We start from the raw sequence: 23511 nt of genomic DNA, 5'->3' as shown, positions 1-23511 counted from the left end.
AAAAGAAAAAAAAAACTGTCAGTCAAGAATCCTGTATCTAGAAAAACTATTGTTCAAAAGTGAGAGAGAAATTAAGACATTCCCAGATAAACAAAAGGTAAGGATGTTCGTTACCACTAGGACCTGCCCTGCAAGAAATGCGTAAGATACTCAGCCACAGAAAGAAATTATTTAATGTCTTTTACAGTAATTTGGATGGAACTGAAGACCATCATCCTAAATGAAGTATCTCAAGAACTGAAAAACACACACCACGTATACTCTCTAATAATTTGGAACTAATTGATGGGCACACACAGGAACAGAAAAAAGTAAAAATCATTGGAAATCAAGAAGAGGAGAGGCAGGAAGAGGGGAGAGGTAAAAAAATCTACCTATCAGGTATAATGAACACTACTCAGGTGATGGGCACACTTACAGCCCTGACTTAAGCATTATAAAAACTACCCATGTTTTGTACCACCTCAATATTTTGAAATAAAAAAAAGATGCATAAGGGAGTCCTGCAAGGTGAAATAAAAGGACACTAGGCAGTAACTCAAAAAACAAAAAACAAACAAAAAAAAACCCCAGAGACAGTAACTCTAGATAGTATGAAAAAATAAAGATCTCAATAAAGGTATAGGCTTCACCTTATTGTGCTTTGCATTATTGTGCTTTGCAGATACTGCAGGGTTTTTTACAAATTGAAGGTTTGTGGCAATCCTGCACTGAGAAAGTCTATTGGCACCATATTTCCAACAGCATGTGTTCACTCTGTGTCTCTGTGTCAGCATTTTTAAGCAACAAAATATTTTTAATTAAAGCATGCACATTTTTAGACATAATGCTATTATTGCACATTTAACAGACTACAGTATAGTGTGAACATAACTTTTATGCGCACTGGTAGACCAAAAAATGTGTGACTTGCTTTATTGCAATATTCACTTTATTGCAGGGGTCTGGAACCAAATCTGCAGTATCTCCAAGGTGTGCCTGTAAATACATGGGCAATTATAAACCTATTAATATTATTGTAACAATGGTCTGTGACTTCACTTAAAATTCTGACATATGCTACAAGATGCATGAACATTATGCTAAGTGAAATAAGCCAGACACAAAAAGACAAATACTGTATGATTCCACTTACATGAGGTATTTAGAATTGTCAAAATCATAGAGACAGACAGAATGGTAGTTGCCAGGGAGTTGGGAGGATGGGGAAATGGGGAGTTATTGTTTAATGCGTATAGAGTTTTAGTTTTACCAGATGAAAAGGGTTATGGAGATGGATAGTGGTGATGGTTGCACAACATTATGAATGCATTATATTTAATACTGCTGGACTATACACTTACAAATGGTTAAGATGGTAAATTTTATGTGTATTTTTCAAATACTATTAAAAATTAGGAAAAATGTAAAAAAAAAAAAAAAAGAGAGAGAGAGAGAGAGAGAGACCAATTCAGTGCATAAGTTTTTAATTTTCCCTAATCACCATGTTAACTTCTTTACCTACTTAAATGTTTGGTTACTCAGGGAACCAAAGCTTTTACTTTGGGATTAATTTGGTTTTTAATCCTACTCAATGGTGTAAAACAGTTATTTATGATTTATAATCAGTGCACATTTATAAGATGCTTAGAGTGAAAATTGCTTGGTGTACACTGCTAATTAAGCTTTAGTGAACTGTTTTCATTGCAAAGTGAGCAACATTTTATGGGTAAAGCCTTTATTGCAACCATTACACAATGTCTTTTATATCTGGATAGTCACAAAGGACCCCATATTGTATGATTTCATTTATATGAAATATCCAGAATAGGTAAATCTATAGACACAAAATAATAGATTAGTGGTGGAGATGGGCTGAGAGGGAGGTGTTAGGTGGTGATAGCTAAGGGGTGCAGGGTTTCACTTTGGTGTAATAAAAATATTTCAAAATTGATTGTTGTGACAGATGCACAAGTCTGTAAATATATTAAAAGCCATAGAAGTGTATACTTTAAATTGAACTGTACAGTTTAAATGGGTAAATTCTGTGGTATGTGAATTATTTCTCAAGAAAGCTGTTTTAAAAAGAAAAAGAAGGTATTTGAATGTGTCCTTCACTAACGACTACCAATAAAAATATGAAAAAATGCTCAACCTCATTAGGCATGAGAGAAATGTAAATTAAGACCAAAATGAGATACCATCATACATCTACCAGAAGAGCTAAAATTAAGAGATGGATAATAACATGGTTTGGTGAGGATGTAGTACAGCATACATACACTGTTGCTAAGACTAAAAGCTGTATAGCCACTTTGGAAAGCTGTTTAGTAGTATCTATTACAGTTGAAAACAAGTACACTACTCGATGTAGCAACTCCATTCCCAGATATATACACACCACCACATATGCACACCAAAAAACATGTATAAGAATGTCTATAGCAGCATTATTTGTAATAGCCCTAAACTGAAAACATCCCCAAAATCAATTTAAAAAAATGGTTTAGAATTACAGTGTATTTATACAATAGAATACCACAGTAATTAAATGAACTATTGCTACACACAACAACATAGACAAAATGAAATAACATGTTAAGGAAAGAAACACACAAAAGAACACATACTAAAATAATCCAAAATAGGCAAAAATAATCTGTGGGTGCTACAAATTAGGATAATGATTACCCTTGGGTAGAAGAAAAAAAAGTGGTGACTGTGGGGAGAGGAAGGAGTCAGGAGGAAGGCTTCTGGGAGGCTGGTAATTTCTTGACCTGGATGTTGGCCACGTGAGTGTGTTTATTTTGTGATAATTCATCTAGTCGTATACTTATTATTTGTATTTACATTTATATATGTAGACACACACATACTATAGTTTAAAAGTTTATTTTTAAAATGTGAGGGGAAAAAGAAAAAAAAATGTACACAATAGCTGACAGAGCCAGGAAAGTTTGATTTGCCATTTACCCAGAGTATTTACCAGCTAGCAGTTATACTGAACACGTATTACCAATTCAATAAATGCTGGTTTATGTTATGAATCCAGCCATTTTATTTAAGCATATATTTGTGATATTTTATTAATTATACATTAAAAATTTATACCACTCTTAGCTGTTCCCCAGAGACCTGTTGTTAGTTCATAATCTATATATGATCCAAGCAAGCAGAAATCTAAAACCCTTTAATGCAAAAATAATAATCACACCATTTGCTTTCTAAAAATTTGGAAGGCGAACTGCCCAACATTAAACAATTTATAATTTTCAGAGCCACCTACTTCAAGAAGAGTAGATTATTGCAAACCTGCAGTTCATGTTCTTCCCTTTGTTAGAAAAGGCCTTTCTGAGGTAGGCTTATGCTGCAACAAAAAATTTCCAACAACAAAAAAAATGAATAGATTTGATGCTGTCCCTGCTACGAGGATGGACTGAGCAACATGGTTCCTAATAGTAAACAATGGATATGTATAAAATGCAAAAACATTGTTTTTATTTTTAATTTTTTTATTATATTTCAGAACCAAAAATCTACAATTAAAGTATTTTTGTTTATCTTGCAATTTTTTATACTTTTGTTCTGAAAAATTTGTATACTTACGAAGAACCTATCATAAAAGAAAAAAGCAAAAGAATAAAATTCTGATCTCTTCTTGCTATAACTAACTCCTCCATAAGTTTTGCTATATTTTAATCCAAGTACTAATTATGTATCTCATGCATTTCTTTAATACAGTTTTATATTTTAAAATGTTTCATGGTCAGTAAGTCTGGAAAACCCTGACCAGGAATTATCCTTTCAATTTCAAAATATCCCTAAATCTGCATCCATGACCACCACCTTCTGTAGTCTCAATAGGTTGAATTTTTTAATTCACAAATTTAATCCCTCCCCCAAAATATTTTTGAGTGGCCATTGGCTAGGTGCAATAAAGAGTATAATGAAATATGCAGGAAGTTCTCCAGAGGAAAGGGGGGAAAAAAGAGCCAAGAGTCGTAGAAAACAGCACAGTATCACAAAGATAGAACAACTCAGGCAAAGATTGAAGCCTTAAGTTATTGAAAAAGATTAATATTTAGTCTCAATGGACAGAAGCCAGTCAAGAATATGCACAACTGTGAAAAATAAAACATAAAAAAGAATATACATAAATAATTTTTTACTGTAAATAGAGTTCATCAAAATTTGTACTTTAAAAAGTAGGGTAAAGTTCAGGATTTTGTACTAGCTTTCAGCACTCTAAACTTTCCTTAAAACATCTGAATCCATCACACGTTTGTAACATTCTCCAGGGATTAGGGAGTTCGGGGGGCACACTCACAACTAATGGTCACAGACACGGTGAGCATTGTAGAGGGGAAGGGCATGCCTCTAAACCTTGCTTAGGTGAGGCAAAGACATAAAATGTAACCAGAAGATATCTGCACTTCAGTGTTTACTGCAGCATTATTCACAATGGCTAAAATGTGGAATCAGCTTAAGTGTTTATCAAGAGACAATGGATAAAAAAGATGTGGTGTATGTATACAATGGAATATTATTTAGCCATGAAAAAAAAGGAAATTTTGTCATTTGCAGAAACATGGATGGATCTGGAGGACATTATTTTAAGTGAAATAAACCAGGCACAGAAAGACAAATGTTGCATTTTCACACACATATATGGGACCTAAAAAAAATTGATTTCAAGGAGATAGTGCATAGAATGGTGGCTACTAGATATTCGTAAGAATGGTGGGAAGGGATAATACGGTTAAATAGAAGGAAAAAGTTCTAGTGTTCAATAGTGCAATAGGGCAACTATAGTTAACAATAATTTATTATATTTCAGAATAGCTACAAGTTTTCCAATATTCGCAACATAAAGCAATGATAAATGTTTCAGGTGAATCATGTCCCAATTACCCTGATTTGATCATTATATGTTATATGCTTGTATCAAAATATTACATGTACTCCATGAATATGTACAATTATTATGTATCAATAAAAAATTTAAATAAATAAATAAATAAAAGAAACAGGGAAAAAAAAATCTGAGTCCAGATCAGTCATGCTGGCTCATGCCTACAATCCCAGCACTTTGCAAGGCTGACGTTACAGGTAAGAGGTAAGGAGTTTGAGACCAGCCTGGGCAGCATAGCAAGACCCTGTCTCTACAAAAAATAAGAAAATTAGCCAGGTGTGATAGTGTATGTCTATAGTCCCAGCTACTTGGGAGCCTGAGACAGGAGGATCTCTTGAGCCCACGAGTTTGAAGCTGCAGTGAGCTATGATTGGGTCACTGCACTCCAGCCTGGGTGACCTTGTCTCAAAAAAAATAAAATTAAGTCCAATGTTTCAGGTTCACACATTTGACTTTTATATGTGTTTCCAGGACTATATAAACAATTTATGAAAGCTGAGAAATACTTATAAGATCCAGGTAAGCTGCTGCTGCTTATGTCCTAAATCTTATCTCTACCCTGGCATTTAGAAGTATGAAAATGGGATTTGCTATACATCTTGACTTATACCCACTGTATGTTTGGCACTGTGATAAACACTGGGAATACATCTTTTAAATTGCCCTTTCTAGATATGTAAGAAATTAATTAACAGTTGTTTCTGAAAGGGCAAAATGGAGGTCAGAAATAGGACAGAGATCAATTTTTCATTCTGTATCCTATTGTTCTGTTATCAAAAATATTAAGTCAACCTCAAAAATGTCATTATAACTTCTACATTGTATGAAACACACATATAAACTTTACATGCATTAATTATTTTTATGAGAACTGAAATCCCCAGACCTCTTCAGATATGTTTAATGCCTAGGTCTCTGGATAATGCGTCTCTTTTTCTTCATATTCTCCCATGCTCAATCCCTTAAAAAGCATAGTTCATGTCAACAAACAATTGTCTTCAAAAGTTTTCTTCACTGGCCAAATGTTCAAGAATAATAATCAATCACTATCAGTGCAGGCAATATTCTACATTTGTGATCTACCTATGAGGTTCTCTCACATTAGGTGCTGGGCCTTCAGAATTGCTCCTCTTTAAATAACTATGGATCCTTTGATTATATGAAAGGCCTAACAGATGTCTGAACTATTGGCACCACTGGAGTACCTGCAGGCAGCAGTACTCACACGTTTTCTTGAAAGGTATATTCCTCTGAACCTACATAATTTCGGACAAATAAATCAACAAAATTATAATATCTGCTTTGTTCAGAAAATATGGAATGTCCTTAAACTAAGTGCTTTTGCTAAGCAAGCTAGGAAAAAAGACCCATATTGAATAATCTTCCATTGAGTTGCTACTTACTTCTGAAATAATATATTTTGGGGAACAAAATGATATTCAGTTACACCAAGGCACAATGGAGCCCTAAATTACCAGGGGATGAACTAAGCTAAAATCTTAGAGGCAGGAATTTTAAAATGGCAATCAAGTTGTATTATCAGTATTTTAGTTTTCAAAAAAAAAAAAAAAAAAATCTAAACAGCAGTGATGACTTTAAAAGTCCTAAGCAGGTAAATCACACTACCAACCTAATACTTGTTCAATGTGTTGAAATTGAAATTTCTAAATGTGTTGTGTGAAAAACAACTATTGCTAAGTCATTTATATCATAAATTGTAAATCTAAAATACCACACAGTTCTACAATATGCAAATGTAAAATCTAATTTCCCTTTAAATTTCACTTCCTTTCCTCACTACACTACAAATAGGAAAGAAAATGAAAAAGTACAATTCAGGAGTTGAAAGAAAAAGAAAATCCAGGAACTTCAATCAGATGTGCATGACTCATGTTGTGTCAATTGCAAATTTCTGATTCAAACTTTTAAAAAAGAAACCTCAAGGACCCTTCAAATTATGTGCAAGTCATACGCCTGATTAGACAATTGAATCACTTTACTGGACTACATTTTTCCCCCTTGATTCAGATCTCTTCTCCTGCTGCCACAAATATGTTTATTCAGTGTAAATGGAGTGATAAAGTTTGACCTTTCTAGCTGAGCAGCTGGCTGAACTGGATTTTCAATAGTATGCTTGGGATTTTACGTTAAAATTTAAGGCAAACTGAAGTGAAATAAACATTCATAGATGGTAGGTCACACACCTAATTTTTATTCTAGGAATTTTAGAGCCTTTGGCCCACCCCCTTTGACAAATTCAACATCTCACTCTAGAATGAAGTATAACTAGAAGTCAAACATTGAACTATTACTGTTAGAAGTTAGAGGCTCCAAAATAGACTTAAGGATTGTTCCCATCTAATCTCATACTCTCAAAAAAGAAAAAGAAGAGAGAAAAAGAAATTATTTGCCCTTAAGCCTCATACCTTGACTCATTCCAATGTATTTTTACTGATTTTTTTTACCCAACAGCATCAAAATAGTAAGACTTCCAATTCCTTCTTTCTTTTGTACTTCATAACCTGACAAATAAAGCACTCTCAGAAACTGACTGTTTTCGATATTTAAAACCATACATACTTTCAACATTTTGTGAAATTTTTACTCTAATCCTTGTCCTCTTTCCCCACTTACGTATACTCCTGACCCAACCCATCACTCACTAAAATTATGAACACAGAAGATTATGTGCAACTGCCTGAGAAATTACACATTCAAAGCAGCCCTCAAAAACAAATTTCCATGAATATCTAATGGAAAGAGGAAAGAGCCTATATTTATGAAATTTCTTTTAGACCTGCTACCTGATTTTCATTCAATGCTAGCATGTGAGCAAGTGCTAATTTGCATAGCTGATAGAAAGCTGAGTCCAATCATTTATTCACAGCAGGCACAGTGCTAGAAGCTAAGGATGCAGAGATAAAAGACTTAGTCAGACTCTTCATTCAAAGACCTCAAAGCCTAGTGGAAGAAAGAGCCACATAAACCTACAATCACAATATCATGGATAAGTGTCATGATAGGAGTATGCTCAGAGTAGTGTGTGAGGACAAAACACCAAGCACCTAACTCAAGTCTGAAACGACTGGGAAAAGCTTCTCAGACAAGGTGGCATTAGAACCAAGTCTGGAGAGATCCTTAGGAGGAACAGAGGTGGGAGTAGAGGGAAAAGGCATTCTATTCAGAGGAAGCAGCATGTAAAAAGACATAGATGTTCTGTTTGGGATGATAAAATGTTCTGGAAATAGAGATGATGGTTATACAACATTATGAATGTATTAATGCTACTGAATTGTATACTTAGAAATGGTATATTTTTTGTTATGTATATTTTACCACACACACGCACACAAAAAGAAATGTCTTTAAGGGCAGAATCACAGCAGAAGATATCTGTGGAGAAGACTGAGTGGCAAGAGAAAGGATTGAGATGTATCAGGGCTAGACCACAAAGGGCTCTGTATTCCACACCACAGTAGTATGGAGGCTAAACCAGAGGAGAAGAAAGACTAGAAGGTGCAAGAACGATCAGGATGCCATTAATATACTCCAGATACAAAATGAAGGTCTAAATTCTGAGAGACAGTGCAGACAAAAAGAATGAACAACAGATTTCCAAGACAGCAAGAAAGGAGAATGAAGGAGACTTGGAGCCTAAATGTGCAGGAACAGGCGGAGTCTGAGATGCCTTTCAGGTTTCGTGCCTGACCAACCAGGCGACAACAGTGCCACTCACCCAGAGAACGAAGACAGGAGGAACATCAGGTTGCACTGGGGAGCGTGGTAACTTCTGGTTTGACCTGCCAAGTTTGAACCCTTGGGGATAAAGTAAGAAGACCAGCAGTTAGAGGAGTTGCTTGATTTCTTGAGTGGGTCCGTGGACTCTGCCGTGCTTCAAGACCCAGGAAACAAAGAGCAGCTGAGATGTGAGGAGGAAGCCATTTTTTTCTCCACCTTTGAACAGAATCCAGCACTACCTGTCACCCTAAAAATTAGGGGCTTTGCTAGACTCTGAAGGAGCTTCTATGGCTAGGCCTTGTGGTTCTCAATAGTGCCTCACTGAGGCTCATCAGGGCAGCATCTGTCCTCCAGGGTGAGCCAAAGGTGAATAATATGGCTGATACTTCATGGTGGCCATTGCTCACATTCAGTTCTCACAGAAATAACTGGGGAAGTTTTACAGGATGGAACAGAATCTGAAAGGGGTGGGGGAGCAGGCAGGATGAGTTATCATCATTTTGAGAATGCAAATGGGACCTATTTTATTCTCCTGGGCAACTGAAGCCTACAGCTTACCAGTTAATAAACATTTTAGCAAAAGTGAAACCATGTTATTCATACTATTTGTAGACTGCTCTTTTACATTTCACAATATGGTGAGCATCTTTCTATATCATAAGATTCTTCTATAACTTCATGTTTAAAGCTGAATAGCATCTGATTATATACCATGATTATAATAATCACCTATTGTTGGACACTTAGGTTTGAAGAAAGCTTTTGAAGCTATTATAATTTTAAGCATTATGCCTGTCGTCCCAAGTAATCACATTGTTATAATAACATCTGATAATGATATCCAAGTATTTTATTTGAAGATTCCTTATCAAAAAATTCCCTTTAAGTTTTGTTTTTTTAAAAAAAAAAGCTATTAAAAATCCTATATAACAAGCTAAAGAGACTGCATAGCAACTTACTTTAAGAAGAAAGTAAATTGCTCACTTGTTGGGGTTGCATTAATTTTATCAAGCCACTAGCGTACCATATTGCACAATAGAAGAGGCAGGTAATTCACTAAATGGCACCCTGGTGGCACAAAAGAGTAAATGCATCTCCAATAAGTGAACCATGTGTTCTTTGTCAGCAGGATCAAGTGTATTGTTTTATATCTCCCTTCCCATCCCATGGATGCTTATTGGCCTCTCCTTGAGTGAGCAATAAATATGGACAGAGAAGCCTCTGTGCTCATGCTATTCCTTCTGCCCACAATGTCCTTCCGTTCCTCTAATTTCTGTGCCCAACCAGCTCCCAATTATCATTTGAGAAGGTTCAACTATTATAATACTTCCCCTAGAAAGCCTTCCTCAACCATGCTTATCTTGAGCCAAGTGTTCCCAAAGTGTCCTGCCTATAACTCTAAGTATGATGCAAAGTTTACTGAAATGGTAATTTGATATGCACCCATCAAATCATAAGCCTCTTCAGTTTGGGTCCTTGCCATTCACTGTAATACTCCCCAGGGCCTAGCATGTTGCTTCGTGAAAAAACCGCTGAAAAGGAATGCTGTGATTCAAAGAGTACCACAAAGTTCCATCTGTCTATCAATATTTTCTACTGAGAACAATCAAACTGCATAACTGTGAAGGTTATATACAGTTTTCTAATGAAATAAAATACAACAATAATTTGATGTATATTAAATGTCTTATCATTGCTGTGATGTATGGTAATTAAACAAGTGATTTGTAAAAATAACTATCATTGATACTTTCTATGTATGCAATGGGATAGCATATGGTGACCAACTTCTCCCTCCATGAGAGATGAGACTGACCTCATTTACCTATCTGCAACTATCTGAATGTCTCAAGTTCCAAAACAGCCCCTTATTCCTCTATATCTTCTCCTTTTTCCACAAACTCTCCACTGAAATGATTATTTTCGCAGACAATGTGATTCAGCTGAGCAACTTCTTTCTCCGCTTTTGTACTGAATTATCACTTTAACCAGCCTTATGTTCTGCCATTGCTGCCCGGGATTTTTAGGTAGAGACACTGCCTTAAAGACATCCCTCTTTTCCTTCCCTCTCCTAGTGCCTTTTTTTTTTTTTTTTAATAAGTAGATGCAGTAGGCTGAGTGGTATGAATTAAGAAAAGCCTGTATGACTCAAACTCTCTCCTCCAGATTACTAGGCATTCCGCCATTTACAGATTCATCTGGGTTAACAAAAAAAACCCCTCTCCCTCGCCACCAAAAAGGCAAGCAAACTAAGCAACATAGGTTTACTGGTGGTGCAAAACAAGCCGATAATTAATCATACTAAGCGGAGAGTTTTGAGGGAGAATGAAAAAGGGGAGAAGTAAATAAAGGCAGAAGTTCCATTGAGCTAGTGGAACTGCTGTGATGGGATAGCAAGAAAGCTCTGGCAATGAGAGAAAAGGGGATGCAACAGAAAGAAGGAAACTGGGTAAAGCCCAAGGATTAACTTCAGTTAAAACTGCCCAAGCATCCCCCTCTTTCTTTCCTTCCCTCTGAAAGCAGAGATCTACCCTCAATACCTGCCACATGAAGAGATCATTTAACTCTTATTGATCTTACCTGTTACAAACTCATTTACTTTTTACAATAGTACCTTGAACTAGTCTGCTCATCTTGAAAATGGGGATAATACCACCTGCTCGTAGATGAAGTAAATGATTACGCGGGAACACATTAATATTATTTCATCAGTCTAAGAGATGCACTTAAAATACAAGTCCAAAGTTCTTACCTCAACATCATGATTGAGGTATTTCAGATTAAAAGTAAATGCTGGTACACAAATGTTCTTAGCAGAATTATTCCTGATAGCCAAAAAGTGGAAACAATCCAATGTCCATCAAATGATAAGCTGATAAACAAAACGTGGTATATCCATACAATGGAATATCATTTGGCAATAAAAAGGAACGGAGTACAACACTGTGAATATACTTAATGTCATAGAACGTTATACCTAAAAATTGTTAAAACAGAAAATTTTATATTATAGTTTACTGCATTTTTAAAAAATGAAGTATTGATATATGTTACAACACGGGTGAGCTTTTTGGAAACATTATGCTAGTGAAAGAAGGCATTTATAAAAGGCCACATACTGTATGATTCCATTGAAATGAAATGTCCAAAACAGGCAAATTCATAGAAACAGAAAGTAGATTAGTGGTTTCCAGGAGCTGGAGGTAGAAAAGAATGGGGAGTGACCGCTAGTGGGTAGAGAGGATTTCTCTATGGAGTGCTGAAAACATTCTAAAAATAGAGAATGGTAATAGTTGCACAACTTTGAATATTCGTAAAACCACGGAACTATAAACTGTATACTTTAAAAGAGTGAATTGCACAGCATGTAAATGATATCTCAATAAAGCTGTTATTTTTTAAAAGGCAAATGCTGGTAAAGAAAGTGCTGCTGACACACCTGGAACATTTAAGAAACATTTAGAAAATCAAGATAAAGGTAAGGCATCAGACACTACACAACCTGCTCGTATGTGAAAAACATCAAGGTACAAAGCACAATCCAAAATCCAACTACGATCATGAAACTAACAAATATATAATTTAGAAAAGAAACAATATTGCCCAGAATTTCTTAAAATGACAATGTGGAGAATTATGCCTCTACTTGGTTTAAAAGGGGCAGGAATATGTAATGGTTAGGAGTTCAGATTCTGAAAATAGACTGACTTAGGATCTAATCCTCAGCTCCATCGTCACTAGCTCTGCGATTCTGAGAAAGTGACTTACTTAACCTTATTTAGATTTAACTTCATCCAACACACAGAAGGTTGTTGTTTTTTTCACTCGTGTAGCTAAACTATTATTTTGCTTTCAATTTTTTCCTCAGGTTTTATTATATAATTAGAAATTCTTCACAAATATCAACTAATTTTTTATTTTAACTTCTACATTTTTCTAGTATTTTAACTTTTTTACTATTTAACTCTTTATTTCTTTGTCTTTATGTTTACATTACTTTACCTAACACTGCATTTCCTCTCTCCGATAGCTTTACGATAGTTTGCCAATTTGGGATTTCTGTTATTTCCCCTAAAGCCATGTTTTTTCCTGCCTATGGGCTAAAAATTTAATGTCCTCTGTCTTAAAACTCCTATATCCCCTCAGTTCCCATCTTCAGAGCTTATATTACTATGCTTGACTTTCTCAAAATTTTAGGAAAATGTCAAACATGCTCATAGAACTTCTTGATTATACTCAATGTGTCTACTTCCCAGGTAGACTGTGGACTCCTCAGTGGCAGGGAATAGGTCTGTCTGCATTCTCTCCTGTACCCTGTGTACATGACTAGTGCCTGGAACAAAGGGGTTGGGCACTCAGATACTTTATGAATGACTGAGTGAATAAATAATGATTGTGGTCATGATGCACTTCTTTAGCTTTAACAGATTCATTACATTGTTTCTTTTGATCATTTCATATCGAATTTGCCTAACCACTTATATCAACTTGATAACTGCTCTGGAGTCTTATTACTTATTCATCATCCTCATATGATTAGCAAAAGCTGAGCTGCTGAGAATTTGGCTTCAGTGCATATGGATACTCTACCATTTGATAACCAGATCGTGAACTAAATCTGCATGAGGTGAAACACCCAAGTATTTATTCTTTACCGGATCCAAAAGAGAAGAAAGCGAACATCTAGTGAATGTTCTGCAGGGTCTCAGACAAAGGTAAAAAGCTGCTGTCTGTCTCCCTCACTTCTCTCTGCTCTGCTAAGATTTTTAACAAAGCCATTTCTCTTGCTGCATGGGGAAAGTGTGCTGCTAATTAGAGGCCCTGAATGTTGCCTAGTCAAGTGCCTCCACTTCATTCCATATGAGCCAGATTAAATGTTGATAGATATCATCGTGCATTTTTAACCTCACATTCTCTGTCTCTGCCTTTCTAGCAAGAGCAAGTCTTTCAAACCTGAGCTCCATTTTATGCTGCTTCTTAATCTCCACATGAGTTCTTAGAAAAGAAAAATGAAACAGGCCAGGTGCGGTGGCTCATACCTGTAATCCCAGAGCTTGGGAAGGCCAGGAGTTCAAGACCAGCCTGGGCAACATAGCAAAACCCCACCTCTACAAAAAAAAATTAAAATTAGCCAGAGATGGTGGCACAGGCCTGTAGTCCCAGCTGCTAGGGAGACTGAGGCAGGAGGATCACTTGAACCCAGGAGTTGGAGGTTACAGTGAACTATAATTGGGCAACTGCACTCCAGCCTGGGCGACAGAAGAAGACTCTCTCTCTTAAAAAAAATTATAAAAAATTTAAAAGAAAGAAATAAAAAGAAAAATGAAACAGAGACAAACTAACAAGAAGCTTCTCTCTTCCAATCCCCACCTGTTCTTTCCTGTTTCTCACCGTTCTCCCTACCTTTCCTTTCATTTCTGCAACTCCACCCCCTTCCAGACTGTCTATCACTGATCACGTTTGCTTTGGTTTCCCTGAACATCCTTGCTAGCACACATGCTCAACTCAGCAGATGCCAACAAAGCAAGCCCAGGATTTTTCTCATTTGACCTTTTGACAAGATAGTCTACTCATGCATTTCCCAATGATAACCTAGCCTGAAATTCCTTCTGCTTGACCATGGTACATTCTTTTAGTGTATCATTTTTGTATTTTAAGCACATTTTTGCATCATTATAGAAATACACTATAGTACTTCCAACTTTCATGGATTCATTTAACAACATTTATTGACAACTTACCATGTTCAAAGTACACATTGTTGGTCATTTTTTGCAAATTCAGAACTATTATTCAAGTTAAAATCAGCCTAAAGATCAGAGATCACATATGAAGCTGGACTGTGACATACTCATAAATAGTACCATACAATAATAGAATCTGACAGAATGCTAGCCTATTCACTAGCAAGATAAGGGCTACAGAAAGTAAAATTTAAAACTTTCTTCATATTTTCATGGAAACAAAGATATAATGGACTTTTTTTCTACTCAACATGTGTACTGCCTTCTACACTTAATGTGTCTTCGTGGGAAACACTATAGAAACTGAAAATACCAGATACTTTCCCAACCTGCCTTGCAGCTAAGATAGAGTATATGACTTGGGCTTGGCCAATAAGACACTCCTACCCTGGACTTTGACTGTGAAGCTATGACACTGACTAAAGAAGCAGGGACCAAGGAGAATATATTCTGGAAATAAGTGGAGGCAGCTAAGGCAGCTGCAGCACCCATATGAAGTGTATGGGGGCAGACACTGGTGCCTAGTTTTCAGTGCCCTGGGTGACACTGGGGCAAGCTGCAGCATCCAGATAGGTATACGGGGGTAGAGGCAGCCATGTCCTCTCCACACTGGCTCTGTAGTGTCACTCTGGGTCCTGGGTGCTATAAATTTTCTTAGCTACCCAATGTCCTTTCAGGAAAGTTCCCTTTTGTTAAAATCAGCCAAAGTCAGTTTATGTTGTTTCCAGCTAAGAACTCCAATACAATGGGCTAGTAGCTAGCAGGTAGTAGATATTAATCTAATTCCACCAAATTAATATTTGTTGAGGATCCATTCAGCATAACTTTGGGGAGAATCGGATTTAACAAAGTATAATTTACAAAAAAAGTAAAATTTACTCTCTTTAAGTAACGTGTTTTGACAAATATTACAGGCATAACCACCACCACAATCAAGATATAGAATATTTCTATCATCTAAAAAGATTGCCTTGTGTCCTTTTACAGTTAGTTTCTTCTCCCCAGCTCCAGTTCCTGGCAACCACTGATGTGATTTCTGTCCCTACATTGCTTTTTCCAGAATGTCGTATAAATTATACAGTATGCAACCTTTTGTGTCTGACTTCTTTCATTTAGCATAATGCATTTGAGATTTATCCATATGGTGGCATATATCAGTAGTTTGCTCCTTTTTATTACTTGAGTAGTATTCCATTTTATACATGTACCAAAATGTGTTTTTCCAGTCACCAGTTGATGGATATTTGGGTTATCTCCTAAATAATCTTTTGAAACATAGAATTGCATCAAAATAGTTATACTCTATCTTCTAGGAGCTTAAATAGTAGGAATCTTTGGACAATATAAAGGAAATAAAGTATTCTCTCTAGCATATAATATTTCATTCTATTTTGAGGAGTCATATAGGCTCATATTTAATTTTTTTCAAGTATTCCCTTTTGGCACTTTGTAAAAATAATGATAGCATTATTGGTCCCTTCCAAGGAAATTTTTAAAAATTTTTTTCCAAGAAAAATTCTTCAGGGAAATATTTCAAGAAACATGTATTTTTGTTTCTCCTTTGCCTAGAGTATCATTATAGTAAATGCAGTAAAAAGCGGAATGCTACTTCAGTGACATCTACTCTCTTAAATCAACCAGGCACCTAACAACAGCAATTCCAAGGCTGTGGCCAGTTTTCATCCTGCAGTAATTCACCCTCCAGGAGAAAAATCATTCTCCAAATCTATTTCCATGACTCTCAAGTTTTGTAAACAATATTGCCAAAAGCTGTCCATTCAGTCTCTGAGTATTAAAAGAGATATAATTAACATATACATTTCAATATGAAGAAGAAAACTGGTTGAGAAAAAAGTCATAACATTTATGTGAAACAGAATTCTAACCCAAATTCTACAGACACGGTGTGAGCATAAAGGCTAATCTCTCCAATTCCCTCTGGTCATACTGAATACAAGCATTCCTGCCAATTCTGAGATTCTGATCTCTTCTTGTAAAGCTTTTTGAGATTTTCAAAATTATACATTTGTTTAACTCCACTATTTCATGGTCACTTTTCAAGCATATTTTCCAAGTACATGGACTGTAGTCAAAGGCATTGATAATTAGTTATAATTAAAATTTAAAAATAATAAAGTTAAAATTTCCAGGCAAGTAGGGTACATATTTATTCTCATGCTAAAGAAAGTCAATTCAGTCTACTTATAAATGGCTAGTATTAGAGAAATAATACTATTCTAGATAAAATATGAAGATATTATCCAATATGTATACAATGGGGGGTGCTAGATACTGCAGCATACAATTAACTTTGGAAATGAAATCATGAACTTAGCCAAACCACATTTACTGATTAGGGCAGATTTTTCTGCTATGTTACAGTTTTACTGTAAAATATAACATATTTGGGAAAGATTCACTGTGATTTACCAAAAGCCACCTTGACCTTTAACAAAGCAAAATAATCTAAAGAATTGAAACCCACCTTCCACCCTACTCTACAAGCTAACTACTTTGCGTAGTCTCAAACCTATTACTCAAGTTCCACGTTATTTCCTATACCTCTTGAAGAAAGGACTTGGGGAATTCAAAGGAGTAGAGAATAGCAGGGACCCATAGTAGTAGCAAGAGCAGCAGTGTCAGTGATAGAATTCTTCAACTGGATCGGAGTAAAATTTCAACCTTCCTAGGTACCCAACTTCTGAGTAATTCTGGAAATAAATAAAGATATCTTCAAGAACTGGCATATTTGAACAAAAACAAATGGATGAGATCCTATTTGTACCTACAGTTATAAACACACAGCTGAGTTTTCTGGTCTTTAAATCTTAAAATTTCACCACATTGCAATCTGCCCATCAAAATGAAATGGGATACTGACTTCTTTGTAAAGTTAAAAAGTCAGTTTAAGCAAGATAGAGAATGAGCTGAAGATAAAAGGTAAGTTAGAGTACATACTAATATAAAAACAGACATTCTGAATACTGTCCAAATGTTAAAAGGACACTGACCAAAGCAGAGATGGTTTTATTAAAAATAATGAAGAAATTTACAAGTTTAATTTTGGATTCAATGATGAATTTGGAAGAAAATAGTCATATTACACTTCTCTAAGAAAAAGAACAACTTGAAAAAAGTATCAATTAAAAGGTCAAGAAATAAATTCTAAGGATGTCCTCAACCTAGAGTTCTCAGGACATTTAGGAATAAAAACATCCATAAAGCCACTACTTGCAAAGGGAATAATGGTGATAATCTATGACAGCAGTCCCCAACCTTTTGGCACCAGGGACCGGTTTCATGGAAGATAATTTTTGCACGGACCAGTGGGGAGGGGGAGACAGAGCTCAGGCGGTGATGCCAGCGATGGGGAACAGCTATAAACACAGATGAAGCTTCGCTCCCTCGCCCTCCTACCCATAAGTTTCATGTAAGGTAATTTTTTCACAGTTGGGGGTTAGGAGAGGGGGGAGGGGAGAGGGGGGAGGGAGAAGGGGCGGCAGGTGGACTGGCAAATCTATGAGATATTTTTAATATTTCACAGAGCCCAATGGAAATTCTACATTGATCCTTAAGATTTCTTTGCAGTTGGTTATTTCATAACGATCAGAAGTTCTAACTGAAATTTATATGCCTTTCATTAATTAAAATGAGAAAATTGATTATTAATAAATACAGTTTTATAGTTAAAAAATCTTTTAAAAGCAATCCATGGGAAGAAAAATAATAATGGAGTTGTGTTAACTGTCCTGGTAGGGTACAGTTTCAAAAGAAATGACCATCACTAAACTGGAAGAGGGAAAAAACTGTATCTTTAATGTTATAAAATCCCTTCTGAACATCTAAGCAGAGTGACCTAATAAGGAATCCAAAAAGGTTTAAATCATATCAGACACCGTTTAAGAGAAGATCATGGAGTTATTTAATAATATTTCCCTGAGTCTTTTTTTTTTTTTTTGAGACAGAGTCTCACTCTGTTACCCTGGCTAGAGTGCCATGGAATCAGCCTAGCTCCCAGGAACCTCAAACTCCTGGGCTCAAGCAATCCTTCTGCCTCAGCCTCCCGAGTAGCTGGGACTACAGGCATGAGCCACCATGCCTGGCTACATTTTTCTATATATTTTTAGTTGTCCAGCTAATTTCTTTCTATTTTTTTAGTAGAGACGGGGTCTCACTCTTGCTCAGGCTGGTCTCAAACTCTTGAGCTCAAACAATCCACTCGCCTCGGCGTCCCAGAGAGCCAGGATTACAGGCGTGAGCCACCACACCCGGTCCCCTGAGTCTTTCTTAAGAGAAGAAAAGTATAAGAAATAAAATTAACATCCTGGATAATCCAAACATCCAGAGATAATCAACATTAAAATTTTGACTTATTACTTTCTACAGTTGGCTGAATAATTGTCCCCAAAGATATCAAGTCTAATCCCTAGAATCTGTAAATGTTCCTTTATATGGAAAAAGGTCTTGTGGATGTGATTAAGTTAAGGATCTTGAAATGGGGAGATTATCTTGAATCATCCAGATGGGCCCTAAGTGCAATCACAAGTGTCCTTATCAAAGAGAGGCAGAGGGAAGATGAAGAGGAGAAAGCATTATGACTGAGACTGGAGTGATGCAGTCAGAACCCAAGAAATGCTGGCAGCCAGGGAAAAGGCAAGGAAGAGGCAAGGAAGAGGCAAGGAAAGGATTCTCCCCTAGAGCCTTTGGAGGCAGTACAACCTTGCTGACATCTTGATTCCAGCCCAGTGATACTGACTTCTGGCCTCCAACTGCAAGAGAATAAAAGTCTATTGCTTTAAGCCACCAAGTTTGTGATCACTTGTTATAGCAGCCACAGGAAATTAATATACCTTCAATATTGTTCTATGAATTATTTTACATGGTTCAGATAATATACACTAAAATTTTTATAAAAGTATCATTTGAATTAAGTCTTTTTATATATATTATGCATTATTCTATCTTCTGATATACTATAATTTATTTAACCATTCTATTTTACATACGTTTAAATTTTCACTATTATAAATAATGTTATAATGAACATTTTTGTATAAAAATTATTTCCTTGTATTTTTTTTTCTTTTTTATTTTTTTTCCTTGTATTTTTAATCATTTCCTTAGGTGGGGGTCCTCAGTGTGAACTTGCCAACCTTTTCAGAAACACTGATGCCAATTTAAACTTGCACTCCTCATAGTCTTATCATAATAAAGAATTATTTTTCAGTTCTTGCTAATTTAAATCATAAAAATTGGAATCTCTTTAACTTATAGTTTTTTCTTACTAATGAGGCTGAAATAAACATTTTTCACATTTATTAGCTAACTGTAATTCCTAATTGTATTAATTGTCCATTTGGGGGCATTTTCCCCATTGAACTATTGGGGATTTTTTGGTGTTTATACAAGGGGTTATTATTATTAAAGATATTAACCCTTTGCCATATTGACTGCAAATTTTTTCCTAAATTTTAACTCACCTTTTAGCTTTTGTTCTTGATGTTTTTGACATAGATTTTTTATTTTTATGTGGTATATCTTTGGATGTTTTTCTTTTTTATTTCTTTCATTATCTTTATGCTTAGAAAGTTCCTATGCAAAGATTAAACAAATACTTCCATTTTCTTCTAATAACTGCTAATATTTCTTATTTAGAAATTAAGGTTTATCCAGAGAAATCAAGTTTACTGAGTTTGTTTTTATCTAAACTCAGTCAATACTTCTGAAAATCGACAAATGATTTTGACTAAAGCAAATGACAATAGATTTAATATCTCTCAGCATCTTTCAATTCAACTAACTCCTTCATTAGTAAATTTTTTCAAAGAAATCTGTTTCTACCAATTAGACTTTTCAATACAAAAATAACACTAGAGGCCAGGCATGGCAGCTCACACCTGTAATCCTAGCACTTTGAGGGGCCAAGGTGGGAGGATCACTTGAGGCCAAGGGTTTAAGACCAGCCTGAGCAACATAGTGAGACCCCCGTTTCTAAAAAAAAATTTTTTACATTAGCCATGCGTGGTAGCACATGCCTGTAGTCCCAGCTGCTCGGGAGGCTGAGGCAGGAGGATCCTTGAGCCCAGGAGTTTGAGGTTGCAGTGAGCCACTGCTCTCCAGCCTGGGTGACAGAGTGAGAACCTGTCTAAAAAAAACAAAAAAACCATACACAGACAAGATGGCAGAGCCAACAGGTTTCACCTCCAAGCAATTGTTATTGGCTGTCTAAATCACTGCTCAACAGAGAAGAGTACCTGCATAACTGACCATGGTTCAGGGAAGGAAGTGCTGCAACACCTGGATTCTAGGGGTCAGGACTTTATTCTTCATCCTCTGTACTTGGTATAGTGCCTTTTAAGTAATTGAATAACATCCAATCCAAGACCCTCTCTCTGAGTCATTGTAAGCACTTTAGTGAGGTATTTTCATTTCTACAATTTAAATTCAAATTTGTCATAGAGTCACTGAGAGAAAGTCCATATTCAACAAAGCAGAACATTGCTCCTATTTATACTCTGCTCTAAGATACACAGACACTAATAGCAAACAACAATACAAACAATCTTCAAATCAGGTAAAGTGACTAGCAACTCTATTACCAATCAATAAATAGATAGGCAATCCTTTATTGAAAAGGAGAAGTAATTTATTTAACTGTTAAGCCAACTGTTAGAATAAATCAAATAGTGTGTGTTGAGAAAACACACTGCTTATAGCAAGAGATTGAATACGATAAACGGAATAGAGTGTGACACAGTTTATGTGGCTGTTTAAACACGTTTCATGATAAGTGATTTCCCAACTAAGAGGGAATTATTTTTATAATGCAATAAATACTGACATTTTTGAAAATCGCTAATATTTTAAAGTCAGACCAGACTGTAACTGAGGGTCCTTCTGTGTTTAGAATTCTTGCGAGTATGGAGATCACCTATTTGATTAAGCTCTGACAAGGATTAGTGGGGGAATCATGTATATATACTTGCTTACTGTCAAATTAAAATGAATTTTAAGATTCTTGTCTTTACTTCTTGTGTGTCAGAGCCAATTTTATTTTTGGTGGCAAACACAACTGAAACTATAATACTAATGGCAAGAACAATTATTTGATGTAAAAACTTTAACAGCTCCACTCTCTAAAAGAACATAAACTGTATCCTCATTGCTCAATCAGAGTCTAGGAATCAATTTAAATGTATGTTAGAGTTAAGAGTTAAAATGGTAGGTACAATTATATTTGGGGGCTGGGACAATTCAAAGAATTAGAGTTACCCAATTTCCCCAAGACTCTTCATTTTTGATAGTCCGTATTTTTTATTTACTCCATCTCTACCCACTCTTTCTCTTCCAATTCCCTCCTAGGCGCTGATCTTAATGCACTACCCTTCTTCTGCCAAGCTGCCTAAGTGCTATTCCATCATAACACTCACCTGCTGCAACAGGCCTCCCTTACTTCAAAGGTTTCTTCTCTCCCTGTTGTTCCTTGATCAATACCACTTCAGGATTGCCTAGGCTACTCCGCCCCATCGCTTATTACTACAGATTGCTCTGTTTTTTTCTTTCCTCTGTTCATGTGGAATCACTGGACACTGAGTTTGAATAAACCAACTTCTTTATTTGGAAGAAGCTGGTAAATACAACAAAACACTTATTTCTGGCTTTTGTATTACACTTGGATTTACTCTATTCACCACCACCCCCTCCATTAATTACTATCTTCCTGAAAGGCTTTGATCACCTTCCTTTCTTTCTTTTCTTTCTCTCTCTCTCTCTCTCTTTCTTTGTTATTATTTTTTAAGAGACAGGGTCTTCCATGTATCCATGCTGGAGTGCAGCGGTGTCATTGTAGCTCACTGTGACCTCAACTCCTGGGCTGGAGTGATCCTCTTGCCTCAGCCTCCTCAGTAGCTATGACTATAGGTATGTGCCACCACACCCAGCTAATTATTTAAATTTTTTTGTAGAGGGGGGGTTTCCACTATGTGGTCCAGGCTGGTCTCAATCTCCTGGCCTCAAGTGATCCTCCCACCTCAGCCTCCCAAAGGACTGGGATTACAGACATGAGCCACCCCTACTGGCCTATATTACTTTAATTTATATATGATTTTTCATTTAATAAAGGGATTTGCTATAGATTCTTATAAATAGCTCATTTAAAAACACTTCCATTTACAATAAATTTTTTATAAAGTTATCTATTCTGTGCCAAGATATACACTACTCTAGCTCATAAAGCTTTAACTGATATAATCTACTCATGTTGCTATGTTTAAGAAAAACACATAGGAAAACTACAGTCTAGACTACTAATAGCTTGGTAACAAAATATATGCCTACAGGCAGCATTTTAAGAGCCCACAGACATACCCTAGGGTCTAGGCACAAGAACCCGCTCTTCTTAAAGTATACGTTAGTGCACATTTCTTGTGTAACAACATCTAAATACAAAATATGTTAAGTTATCCCAGATTAGTGGCAATTTTAGAATATGATTTAATGTATATATCACTGAAAAATATGAAAGCTAAATTATAATTGCCACCATAACTAAGTCTGATAAGTGATATTTTAGACAAGTCATTCTATATCCAGCCAATTCACTGATCAAACAGTTTAAACTGTCCAATTCACAGGTTATGAATCTCTCTGTTCTACTGAGTATTAACACTACAAGCTTTTGGTTATAAAGGCTGTATTTAGGGACCTAGTATTTTTGTTTTGGTTTTGTTTTTAATATACTATGGAGCATACAATAATGTACACTGAGGATGCTGCCCTTGTAGTATCTTTAGAAATTGGATTTTTCTAGGCCAAGATAGGATTTTCCCCTAGATATGAATGATTACAGCATATGTTAACTTCTGAATTCCCACTGAGTAACTCAACCAGCACATATGCCCTCATCTATCCCATTCAAAGTTATGTCTTCCCACTCCTCCACAAAGGAATACAGTGAACAAAACGACCTGCGAGGCCGGGCGAGGTGGCTCATGCCTGTAATCCTAGCACTCTGGGAGGCTAAGGCGGGTGGATCCTTTGAGCTCAGGAGTTTGAGACCAGCCTGATCAAGAGCGAGACCCCATCACTACAAAAATATAGAAAGAAATTATCTGGACAACTAAAAATATATAGAAAAAA

At 36.0% G+C, this 23511-nt stretch overlaps 1 protein-coding gene across 5 annotated transcripts in view; it reads right to left on the bottom strand.

The window, feature by feature from the left end:
• Nucleotides 1-23511, bottom strand: part of FRMD5 (FERM domain containing 5) — a 298361-nt gene that overhangs the window by 249291 nt on the left and 25559 nt on the right. The gene's annotated exons all lie outside the window — the stretch shown is intronic.

Source organism: Eulemur rufifrons, chromosome 2, assembly GCF_041146395.1.
Source record: "Eulemur rufifrons isolate Redbay chromosome 2, OSU_ERuf_1, whole genome shotgun sequence".
Classification (NCBI taxonomy): domain Eukaryota; kingdom Metazoa; phylum Chordata; class Mammalia; order Primates; family Lemuridae; genus Eulemur; species Eulemur rufifrons.
This window is presented reverse-complemented; position numbering and strand designations above follow the sequence as displayed.